This window comes from Pogonomyrmex barbatus, unplaced genomic scaffold (genome assembly GCF_055798465.1).
Source record: "Pogonomyrmex barbatus isolate J1 unplaced genomic scaffold, ASM5579846v1 scaffold6, whole genome shotgun sequence".
Lineage (NCBI taxonomy): Eukaryota > Metazoa > Arthropoda > Insecta > Hymenoptera > Formicidae > Pogonomyrmex > Pogonomyrmex barbatus.
Window position 1 is genome coordinate 6,325,248 of NW_028297160.1, and position 12,434 is coordinate 6,337,681.

A 12,434-nucleotide genomic window follows, 5' to 3' on the forward strand; every position below is an offset into this window, starting at 1 on the left:
TTATTTTTCTGTATATTTATTTTATATATTTATTACTGAATATTCGATACACAATCTACACAATAAATTTGCATTTCTTCAAATATAATATATTACATTTTTATTATGATCCGTAACATTGGATACTTTGATTGAATTTAATGATTTCTGAAATAACCATCTGCATTGTCTTGTTGACATAGATAACAAACATTTAATTCAGCCATGTTCTGAGTATTTTGTTTCCCTTCCGAAAATGTTTTCTTAATCTATAATGTTATAAAATATCTTTTATTATACTACTTATGCACTTTTATTATATTACTTATGCACATATTTTACATTTTTATATGTAATTAATTTATTTATTACTATGTTTATTACTATGTAGTTAATTTTTATTTACTATTTCCATATTTCTTCTTATTATTTTCTAACTTTTTATATATTTGAATTTTATGTCTTTTATAATAAAGGTTTCTTATATCATTGAAACGTCGTATTGATGGTGTTCTTATATTTATTTTGCATTTGAAAAAGTCCAAAGATTTTCGTGGTGATTCATGTTTTCCACGTATTATATATTTCATATCATGAATAATAAAATTATTGTTTCTATTTCCATCGCACTGTATTTTGTTCTATGAATAAAAATGTTATATTATTCCAATAATATGTCTTTATAATTCAATTCAAAATTAAGATGTATTAAAATTATACTCACTGTTCTCGTATTATTATTCCTGCCTATATTATTGAAACAATCGGTCAAGATTTCAGATGTGTGCCTGAAGAAGTTACAATTTTTGATTTGACATATACTTTTTTTCTAGATTGAACTGTGTTATGTTTCTCTTCAAAAAAATATAGACAGAATAAATAATTTTGACAGAAATATCAAATGGAAATATCATAATTTCATAAATGACCAAATTAGATTTTTAATAAAAAAAAGATATGCTTTGAGAATTTGTAAAATATAAAAAATTATTTGCAACCATTGAAAATTTATTTACCGCAAAATTTATTTATCTCAATTACAAACTTTACAGTAATAATATCATTAATATCATTCTCTTACTTTAATAAAATGTTCATAATGTTAATATATTTGTAATATGAATCTATGCAATAATGATTTTTATTGTAATCCGCATTTATTCTTTCTAGAGATAATAACCCTATATTTATTTCTATTTGCCTTGTAGATGAATTCCACTGACTATAACGGGGCTGGAATTCACATTCATATTTTGTTAAAAGAAGCTGTATGTGTCGAAGCTAATTTCATTATAAAATGCTATTCACGGCTAATCCAACATACATCTGCATTTTCTAGACATCCTAGATATTTATGTTTACATCTACTTTATTTCACGATCATAGAAGTTTATAAATTCGAATTACCGATGAATTCACAGTCGCGTTTATCGTGGATTCTGTGATTGCAACTTACAGTTGTTGCGATCTACGATGGCGGTAGCGCAGTAGTATAAGTACGTCTCGCAATATGATAAATCTAGCGGTTGTAACACGCGCACGATTATGGATCCGTACGCCAATGAATTATCGAATCGGCGATTAAGCTCGACTTTTTGGATCGTTAATTTCGAGAGGAAACCAATGGAGACCGCGTAATAATCAAAGCGTCGTATTTCTCGGCGGCTAAGAAAAAAAGAAACGAGTGAAGAGAGAAACGGAGAGAAAGAGAGAGTGCGTATGTGAAAGAGAGAGAGAGAGAGAGAGAAAGAGAAAAAGAGTAAGCGAGTCCGTATCTTATGAGCGGACCCGACGAGTGACACCATAAGTACCGTTAATCCTATTAAAGGAGGACTACTAGCTTCTCGCGGGCGCAGCTCCGGTAGCCATCGGAAACCGATACTCCCCACATCGGAGGTAATCGCGTTCGGGTCCTGAGAAAGCGCCTGTTACTTTTCTAATCCACCTGTAGTCTCGGGATCTCCGATATGAGAGCCCGAGGTCCAACCCGTTCTCGGCGCTCCGAACGCGCGCATCTACGACCTCCTTCGCGCGCGGTCGCAGAGATCACGCTCGATCGAGTCGATTGGGTCTCCCCGTATAATTAAGAGAAAAAAAATCATAACCCCCGATTAGATTGGAATTCTGAGATATTTTCCGAGACGTAACGCGAAGCCGGACCGGAGCGGCGTCGCCGTCGTGTATGTTTCATTTCGCGTTTCGGATCGAGAGACGCGGAGGGAAGATGGTCTGTCGGGATCCGGGGAATTTAGAGAGACACGCGTTAGATCTTCGCACGATAACGCGCACCGCCTGTGCGATCTCGACACGATAATCTCGACTGAATTCTCATCGATTGAGATTTGACTCGGGAATGAGTTGCACTTACGAGATACGCAACGCGGAATGTATCTGTGGAAAGGAAATCTGTGTTCGAGATCAATCATGAGCAAGTTAATTTTCCACGTAGATACTCCCGCAAGATTAGCGTTTTAACGAGATATCGTGAGATAATATTGATATTTCAAATAATCTTCATTCAAAGGAAAAAAAAAATATATATATATATATATATAAAACATTAAATGTTTATATATTTGTTAGTGAAGAAAGCATATTTCGATGTTGATAAAACGTATTTAATAAAACGTAAATGTCATAAGGTTGATCTAAATGTATTGCCAATAAATTAGCGGAAAAATCAATCTCTCTTCGGTCAGTTACCGTGACTTTGATCGCTGTAAGCACTTTACGGGTTACTCTCTTGAGGAGCTTAGTAATGGACATGTAAGATTGAACTGGCAGACTTGCGCGCATGTACATACACACGTCGGGTTGAACCGCGAAAAATGGCACGAGCCTAGTTACATGTCGATCAATCATGGGGCAGCTCTTGGTTGCGAAATTAAACTCTCGGAACATGCGCCGAGGCGAGGCGAGGCGAGCGCGTACGTGACCCTCGTAAAATTCGAACAATCGGTCGTATTATCTCTTGTGTGCGCGCGCTATTACACCCGACATAGTCAACTTTCGTGGACCGAATTAGCGGAACGACGGAGAAACAAACGAGCGTTCGTTTTTCAAGACGGGATCGCCGACGGGCTAACCGAGAAAAATCCTCTCTGTGCTTTCTATCCGCGCGAATTATGCATGCGGCCCAGAATCGTAAAAGCATGCGCCATTGCGATTGGCCCAATATCACCATAAAGCGGCGTTTGACAACAATATAATGAATGAAACATCTAAACGATCTGATGTAATAATAATAACGACGTAATGGCGATTATATGCATCGTGCCATCTGGCAATGGGATAATTACACACAACGAAGTTGATGAAACAACGAGCATTTTGTCGTTATCATAACGCGGTTGAAACGCGAAACATGGGCAATTAACACAATGTAACTAATAAGTAATTACAGTATATATATATATATATATATATATATATATATATATATATATATATATTGTAATTAGTGATTACCGTGTTTAGGATACCATTGCATTGGCTATCGCAACTTTGGAAAATTATGAAGCTAAATTGTTTTCAGACAGACAGATTCAATTATCTAAAGTAAGTTCCACTGTCGAACAATCAATTAGCGCCACGCGCGTTGGCAATGCGTTTTTCCGTGTCTCTTGTCGATCGAAATTTCTCGCGACGGCCGCTGCTCGACGTTGACCGGCGGACGCGGTTGCGCCGCCTTTAGGTAGTAATTATCGTAGCAATTAAGTGTTTCAGGTGAACCCGAGCGACGTGTTTTACTGCAGCTTCGACCGGTATTTTTCGTCGATATTCCCGGGGCACCGGCCGTCGTATATCACCCGCCATTGGCCGGTGTTGAAACACGTAATTAAGAACTCGCGCGAATATGGTGGCCTGCCACCATACGTTGCAAACTTGTTAGACGGTATTCCACGCTATTGTGCGTCACGTAAGCAGCTATACAATGGGCACTGTTCACGTGTGCTGGTTCGTTATACGCGGCCCGTTACGCTAATAACGTTTTAATATAAAAATGATACCGAGATTAGAATGCACAATCACATCTTGTTCGATTTTAATTCTTTCTAACAGTAAAATCAAAAAAATTAATCATATTTGCATCAATGCGAATGTCTGACGCTTATTACTTATGATATACTTATGATATACTTTTTTATATAATTTAAAAAAAAAATGACTAAATGAAACAAAGATGTATTCGGAGTTTTCTTTCCAGAATAAGAATTGTAAATGGTTCATGATGGAGAGATAAATTGTTATTAAATAAAAAAAAAACAAATAAATAAATAGGGAAATCGTTATTAAATATTTTGTTAGTTTTTTATATACAAATTAAAGAGGTATATGTACATGGCCTGTAATTAATTATGTAATTCGTTGCGGTAATCTTCGATATGGCGTAACATGGAAAACGATGTGAAACGCTCGTCTGCTATCGACACTGACGAATTAAATTCACCCCAAGGAACATGCACATGTTTCCCGCCGCGTGGGAGTATTATATCAAAAAATATTAGATGTGTGTTAAGAATGCTATATTATGCGACCCCATATACGTAGGCGAAATACGATCCTCATTGTTGGCCCCACGTCAGGTGGAAATTTTCACGTGAGAATAGCGTGAGAGGAATGCTCATTTTTGTTGCGAAGATGCCGCGCAAGTTATCGAGGGGAATTGATTAACTTTCTCAAATGAGATTCTATCTATTATGTCCGAACTGTGCGTACAAAGCTTCGAAGCGAGTAAAATCCATTGTTCCGCTATGATTCTGCGGTTTCGGAACATAGAATATTGCACTTTGGACAGTATTATAAGTGTGATGAGTTTATTTATGATATAAGTATTTAAATTGTGTGATTTTACTTCATCGCACTTATGATAAAAATTGAATCCTCTTATTTTGACATTTGCAACGTTACAAAAGTGCACATTTCGCACGTTTTTATGTTAATTGGAATGGTACCTCATGGGCTTTATGGCTATATAGTTGGCGATATCACCTGTTAACGCATTCGTTTACGATAATTTACTCTAAACTATATACTTCACACGTACTTCAACGTTGCAATAACTCGTGTGTATCGCCTTACACGTGTTATTTAACACGTTGCGCGGATAATCGCAGAATCTTCTCGTTAAATATCTCATTCAATCACCTCGTTACTTATCGCTCCTTCGACGATGAAGGAAGTAATGGAAAGCGAGGATGTGAGAGGCACTGTTTCGCAGATGGGATCCTTTCGCGTAGCCCGCGCGCGAACCGCGATTTCCGCATCGCGGGGCTATCAATCATCGCCCATCGCGGAAAAGGCCCCGACGCGCGATTCTTAACTACTGATTGGCCCCGGAATCGTTCACGCGTCATTAGCGCATCGCGGCTGTCCGCTCTAATTAATTGTCCTACGTCAAGATCCCATCGCGCAGATTTCTATTCGGCACGGCGCGCCGTGAGGTATCCGTAGGTGGAACTTTCTGACATTTCGCTCTGGACTTCCTACGATCATTCGCGCGAAAGTTTACAGCATCTTATGCGGAAGATGAAGTCGATACTCGACTTTCCCGACACGATATTTTCATCGTTTATAGGTTAATTATCGCGCGCGATTCCAAATATAATTATTTGCGTTTTTGAGAAAATATATAATTAATTTCATATTAATATCTTCGGGGGAATCACGTTATTGGGAAGTAGAAAGTTTGTTGTACAAGTTAAGTGGCACAAAATTCCACGGTTGTGGAATTATTAAGTGCGACTAGTTCCATGTGTCCGCATTATCGTATTAAAGTAGAGCCTCGACATCCGGCAGTAACAAGTTAAATTAGCCATTAATATCAATTACGTTCGTTGTAATTCGTGGAAACCACCTTATCTCCCACATAATTGCGTTCTCGTTCACTATTCACCTTTATTAGAGGACTAGCCTCGCTTAATTTCGTCCAATCAAACGATACGGGTCTACCTAGATGGTTATCTGCTCGGCTCCCTCGCCGAATTTAGCTGTCTCTAGAGTCCAGAATGTCGTGACTACACCTGGGCCCATGCGGGTTCCGTCAAAGACGAATTAATTCGTATTTCGATATCAGCCAGCAGGTATGCAGGCAACATCATGCTGGAATTTCTGTTCTTATTCCCGCGAGATCTTTTCGGCGGATGATTCACTCGTCTTTATGGATTTATGTTAATTTTTAAACTTTTTAATAACTGAATTAAACCTAATATATAATTTTAATCATTGAGTAAAATAAATAATAATAAAAATTATTAAACTTTTTCAAAATAAATTAAATAGGCCTATAATAAAATATTTAATTATATCATAATAACCTACGTTAAAATTTTTTGTGATAATTGAGATGAAAGAATCGTTCGTCACACGATCTTTCCCATGATGATAATGCTTGTGGATCGGTTTGGTCCAAACTTGTCACCCTTCCAATCACCGTTGGGGTGGAAACATCGAAAAGTGGCGGGGAGGTAAAAGGGACGCGTGCAATATGTCTCGTGCCAATATTATCAGCTCCCTTTGCGTTACAGGGAACCGTAACGACCGAACGAAACGATGCAGCACCAGTCCCACGCTCGTAAGGTCACGTGCCACTTCCAGGACCTGCATAGTGCACCGGTCCGTGTGATTCTATGAAAAGTACTTTCCATCGCGAATGTCATCCCCTATACTTTAAAAGATTTATTTCACCCTTCGTTTGTAGTTTGCTCGTATCCATCTTGTTACAAACGACAGCGTTGATTACTCAGTTAATTTTGGTTAAAGAACAGAATATATATATATATATATATAAATAAATAATAATGTAATGTTTAATATAATATATAATCATTGTTATATATATTAAGATAATAAGAATCATTTTTAATAAAAGAAGAAAATAAAAGAAAATTTACGAAATATTTGAAAAATTGTTTTTGGTATATTGCTTAACTATTAAATATTGAATTAAATTCATATTGGGAAATGATCGTAATAAAATAATACGCGTTTATAATAATCCCAATTGCGCGATCCATTTGGTTACATTGCTTTCTCCGATCAAACGAGCCGCGCATTAATACGTATAATACGCGGGCTGATAGAATTCCAGTCGGTGCGTCGGAAGAATTGCATGGAACGATCGCACAATGGTGACTTCCGGCGTGAGATCGTCGTATATACGCGAGTCGCCGAGTGAATTGTAGTTAATGCATCAGCCCCCTGTACGGATCGTTCGTTCGGCCGTAGGTCAAGGGGGTGCCGAGGGCTGGTGCGGAACAACCAGTTTCCGATTGGTACGAGTGGCCGATCCCGCTCCCTCTCACTCTCTTTCTCTCTCGTTCTCTCTCCTCCATGCCTCTCTTTCCGTCGAGGCGAATATCTCGTGGATATTCGTACGAGAGGCAAGTCGTCATGTGATTCACAGCCGGATATGCGTCATGGAGGATTTCTAGACGATTGAGCTAAGTGCACGGTGCCGATCGACGATGTCGGGCGCAGGTCGGGCCCTTCTATGTGGCGGATTTATCTCGCGCCATTAGCTACAGCGAACATGCAGTTACGTTGCATCGACTGTGCCGTCACCGTCAGTAGTTTCTAAATAGGTCTGCCAAGTATTAATATGCCAATACATTGCCAATCCTCCTTCTTTCTTCTTTGTTTAAATAAATACAATTTAGATAATATTTTAATACTTTTACATATACATTATCTTTATAAGAGATCGCATACTTTAAAATATTAATAATTTTTCTGCTAGGTATTAATTTTATATAAGTTTTCAGATTTTATTGAGATTTTATTTTATCAAAACATTTAAACATATTTATCAGAGTAAATGTATTTTTGACATAAAATGATGTATCATTTTTATCCGCATATGTTGCACACTTTCTGTTTCGACTATCGTGATTAATCGAGTTCTGTGTATGGAGGTGCAGGTCCCCGAGGGTCTGATTAGCGTTCAATTTCAAACGGTAACATCGTCGTCGGACATATGCACCCTGTTGTGAATTGTACGTCTATAAATGCAATAACGAGCACAGAATCCGCGGTTGCATGTGGGAAAGATATACACGTTCTCGTCCCCGTTGGGGATCGAAACCGAGGCGGTTTGACTGCCAAGCTTTATTAGTTAGCAGATAGCTCGAGTTACGAGGGGACTCTCCTTGTCTTTCTCAAATAGCTGAGGGCTAACATCAAGCGAATGGCTTGAAGAAGGGATCGTACGCGCGCGCGCACTATGAAACGGGAGGACGGATGATGAGTCAAGGGAGAACCTGTTTTCACCCTTTACTCTGACGAGCGGGGGAGTTTAATTGGGTCTCTAATTTCCTGGTCAGACTGCTCGTCATGCGCCGGCACGAGTAAATTAAGCGGTTCATGCTTATATAATGTAGATCATTTTTAATGAGATTGAACCACTTTAAAACTCGAAACGATGTAATGATAATAATTAAAAACAATTGTTTATCGAATTATTGAAAAGAAATGTAAGTAATATTCGCTTTAATTATCGTAACAGTTTCATAATTTTTAATAATCCTTTTAACTTTATTTTGCACTTTTACTTAACGATTTTCGTTATTTGACGATAGAAAACATATTTTTCAGCACTTCTTATTTGTAAACTAATATTTTATATTCTCGCTTAAATTTCTCACGTATCTCATTTTCCGATTTTCGCAGCAACTCTTTGTGAATCGCAAAATCACGCTTGAATCATTCGCATGGCTATCAACATGAAACATATACCGGATGAATGTCTGCCTACACGTGCATGGAGCGACGGACGTACGATCCATTTCCGCGATTCTCCCTTCTGTGGTCCTGTCGAGATAAAAGCAAACAATAACGTCGAAATAGAGTTCGCAAAGGGATAGAGCATCTCTCATTCGCTATCTGCCGCCCTTCATCTTCGTCATACGCGGTCGGGATTGAATTATATAAATCCAGCCACTTCTGGTCACGTGTCGACACGCACGTGGTTCGGTAAACTATGACCTAGCAAACAATAGGCAGACGATAAGGCAAAATGCGACCATTGTCCAAACCAGAGGGCCGAAACAAACAGAATTGAATTTGCATGGTTAAATTATAGTTTATAATTTTTGCAATAAATTTAATTGTTTTTGTTATTTAAACTAAAAGATATATAAAACAATTCATATTTACTTTTATACATTCTTGTCTTTTCGAAGAGTTTGGTATAAGGTTAGTTAAAACCACTTTTTTTACGATTGGGGAACTTCCCACGATCGACAAAAGACCATGTCGAATCTATAGACGGTTTGATTATTGACACACTAAGGTAAGGTGAAAACCTCGCGGATAGCTCTAAGTTGTCGAAACATTGACTATTTCGAAACGAATCTCAAACCGTTTAGTATTTATGAAGATCGATTTTTTATGATCGATCAATCCACAAGATCATAAGAATAAAGTATCGTCAATATAGTTTTATTTTGTTATACATTATTTTACATTGATTTCGTTAACATATGTTGTATCGCGTGAGAAACATTTTTATGTATATTAATTTAAGAGCAAGATACAATTGCTTAGAAATGATTAAATTTAATGCAAAAGTTTCATGTGCAGCTATAACTTTAAGACACAAGAAAATTTATCGTTGTAAATCATGCGATAATGTTAACATTTTTTTATTTAAAATTAAAAAAGATATATAAATTAAATAAAAAATAAATTAATTAAATAACATAAAATTTTATTAAAAAAAAAAGTATATTGATTAAATGATCGCGTCAAATAAAAATCATTGAAGATCGTGCGATAATGTCAAAATTTTTTTTACTTAAAATTAAAAAAAAATATATAAATTAATATTAAATTTAAATTTTATTTAAAAAAAGGACATATTGATTAAATGATCTCACGCATCAAATAAAGCTGTGCACGCCACACCTGCCGATGAGGTTAACGATCCTCCTACTGAGCATCCGAACAAATGGAGAAATTGCTCGCTGCGCAAGCGATAGAAATTGTTCACACGCGTGAGATGAGGCTCTCCAGCGACCGGACAGCGGCAGCATGCGTCCGTCATTACATAATGCGATGCACCCTCGCGTAGCTAGAGGACCTGCGGCGCACGCGACCCCGTGAATGCACGCTTTACCCATGGGAACCAGTAATGAGATGGTGGTCACGGTTTCCCACCCTGCGAAGGTGGTCGCGGAGGGATAGGCATGCTGGTGGGTGCGCTCTCTTCCCCGTGGGGATGATACGGGTCCATCGTACCCCCCCCCCCATGGCTTTTGTCAACACCGGCAATATGCTACCGCTCGATGAACCGACGCTGATGAGAGAGTGGACCTGTGGGAACTGAAATGCTGCGATGTTAAACGTGAACGAGAATGCTTGACGTTTGCGTCTCTCTCCGCAACAATATTTTTTGCGCCGATCAATTCTTTATGTTTCGTGAGTGTTATTTCGGTGGGATCAGCGTTGTAGCTAGCTGAAAGCTAGTAAACTACTTAAAATGTATTATTTACATTAGGGGATATCGCAACGATTTTCTTAAAATGTAATTGTAATAGTTATAATATTAAAATTCTGCAGGATATTATAGGGCGGGAAACGTGAACAAAGATACATGATACATGATAATTTTGACACTTACTTGTAATTTATATCTGCAATGATAATTTTTAATGTAATTTTTAAACGGCGCAATCGTCGAAGTGTGCGTGTAACAGCGATTAAATGAACAACCGAAGAACAATTCTCGTAAAGTCGATAACGACTCGAGCTTTGGATAATGCAACGTGAATGAAAGTTGCTCCACCTGCGCTCCGTACCGAGTAACGAGCATCGATAAGCGATTGCCGATCAGTCCGAATCGCCCCCGGCACCGGCGATTATCGTACTTCTTTGTCGTGGCATAAATCACTGTTCTCCTTACATCTCGTCATGCACGGGCCCGTGTTCTTCACGGCTGGGATCGCCCTACGGCGACGACGTTGCACGAAAACGAGAGACCGTGATATCGCGGGGAAACGCGCCATTAAACATGATTCCTCTTACGCCTCCCTTCGCGTTTCGCTCTCACTCCCACCTTGACTTCTCGTCTCCGGTATTTCATCGTTCCTTATCTTATCCCTTGCTTGCACTCGCTTATCTAATCTCTCCGCGCGCTTATCAAACTGAATCTTAAAGTCACAATCTTGAGAAATGATCTGAAAAATATTGCATTTGCATATCGCAAATAAGTGGAGAAAAAATCCACGTCCGACATACAGTGGACAGGCGAAAGCGTTGGAATAAAAAGAATAAAAAAAAGTGTAACATGCATGTAAGCGAAACGAGATTTATTTCATGTTGAAGTAATTGTGCAATGTAGTACTCTCAGCTTGAAGAAAACAAAGGGCGTTGAATGATCGAAACGCCGCACTGTACGTTTATTGTGTGTACTTCTCGAAAAGCAATTTTGCCCGGATAGAATTCAACGAGCATAAATTAATTCAGCTCGTTAGCGGACAGTAACATGTATGCAGGCGTTCCCACTGGTGGAACAGACCCGTAAGGCACCGCGGGGTATGAGTCTTTCGTACGCACGTCGTTACGAGTATCGATATCGTGTAGCACGGCGCTACGCACTAACTGGGTCATATCGGATTAATTAGCCGCGTACGCGCGGTTACAACCGATCGCACGACGATCGGTTAATGGCCTTAATCGACAATCCCGTCGGAAATATCGTCGGCCGATACCACGATCAACGCGTATCTCCGACGGTAATGAAGCCGTTACGAGAAAGAATTGTCACCCGTAAATGTTAATTAGCTCGTAACTACATCGAAACCGCGGAGGAACGGACACGTCGCCGAAGATAATTTCCGAGGAAGAAATTTATACTCGAATTCTCTTAGTTTCTAATTACCGATGTCTTGAGACTTTTTTTCCTTCATATAAATTGATAACGCGTGTTATTCTTATTCTAGATTACTTTTATTGAATTGTTTTTATCGAATTACGTCGGAATGTGTGACAATAAGTGTAAATTATTTCTTTATGCTAGCTTGTTCAATTAATTAGCTCACTAATACTGATGTCTAAAGTTTTTTTTTCTTCGTATAAATTGTGATATTTTCTTTATTCTAGATTATTTTTATTTATTTCTTATTGAATTACATTAGAACGTGTGACAATATAAATGGTGGATTATTTTCTTACGTAAGCTCTATTATCGAATTAATTAGCTCACTAATGCTGATTACGAGCGATCGTATAATGAGCAATTAATGCGATACGCATCGAGCGGTTATAGTCGCGGAGATCGCAGCTCATTAAATGGCGTGTAAACGTTGATGTTGTGGGACACGCGTGTGCTACAACTGTCAACCTCTATCGCTTGGAAGCTCTAATGAAGCTGTTAATTAATTAAAAATCGATGCCCTCTGGTCGGATTGGAGCCGCGTTATCGTGTCACATGCGACGATAAAATAACGACGCAAACA

General features: G+C 38.4%; 1 long non-coding RNA gene across 2 annotated transcripts; it reads right to left on the bottom strand.

Annotated features, from left to right (window-relative positions):
- LOC105422891 (uncharacterized) lies at positions 1-11,468 on the bottom strand. 2 transcript variants are annotated; one of them, XR_016140664.1, is made up of 3 exons: positions 10,598-11,466; positions 704-767; positions 1-620 (listed from the first exon to the last, which is right to left on the bottom strand). It is a non-coding gene; the product is annotated as an uncharacterized LOC105422891 (long non-coding RNA). The 2 variants fall into 2 exon arrangements; XR_016140663.1 differs by having other exon boundaries at positions 1-767; positions 10,598-11,468.
- Between the last annotated feature and the right edge of the window lie 966 nt (positions 11,469-12,434).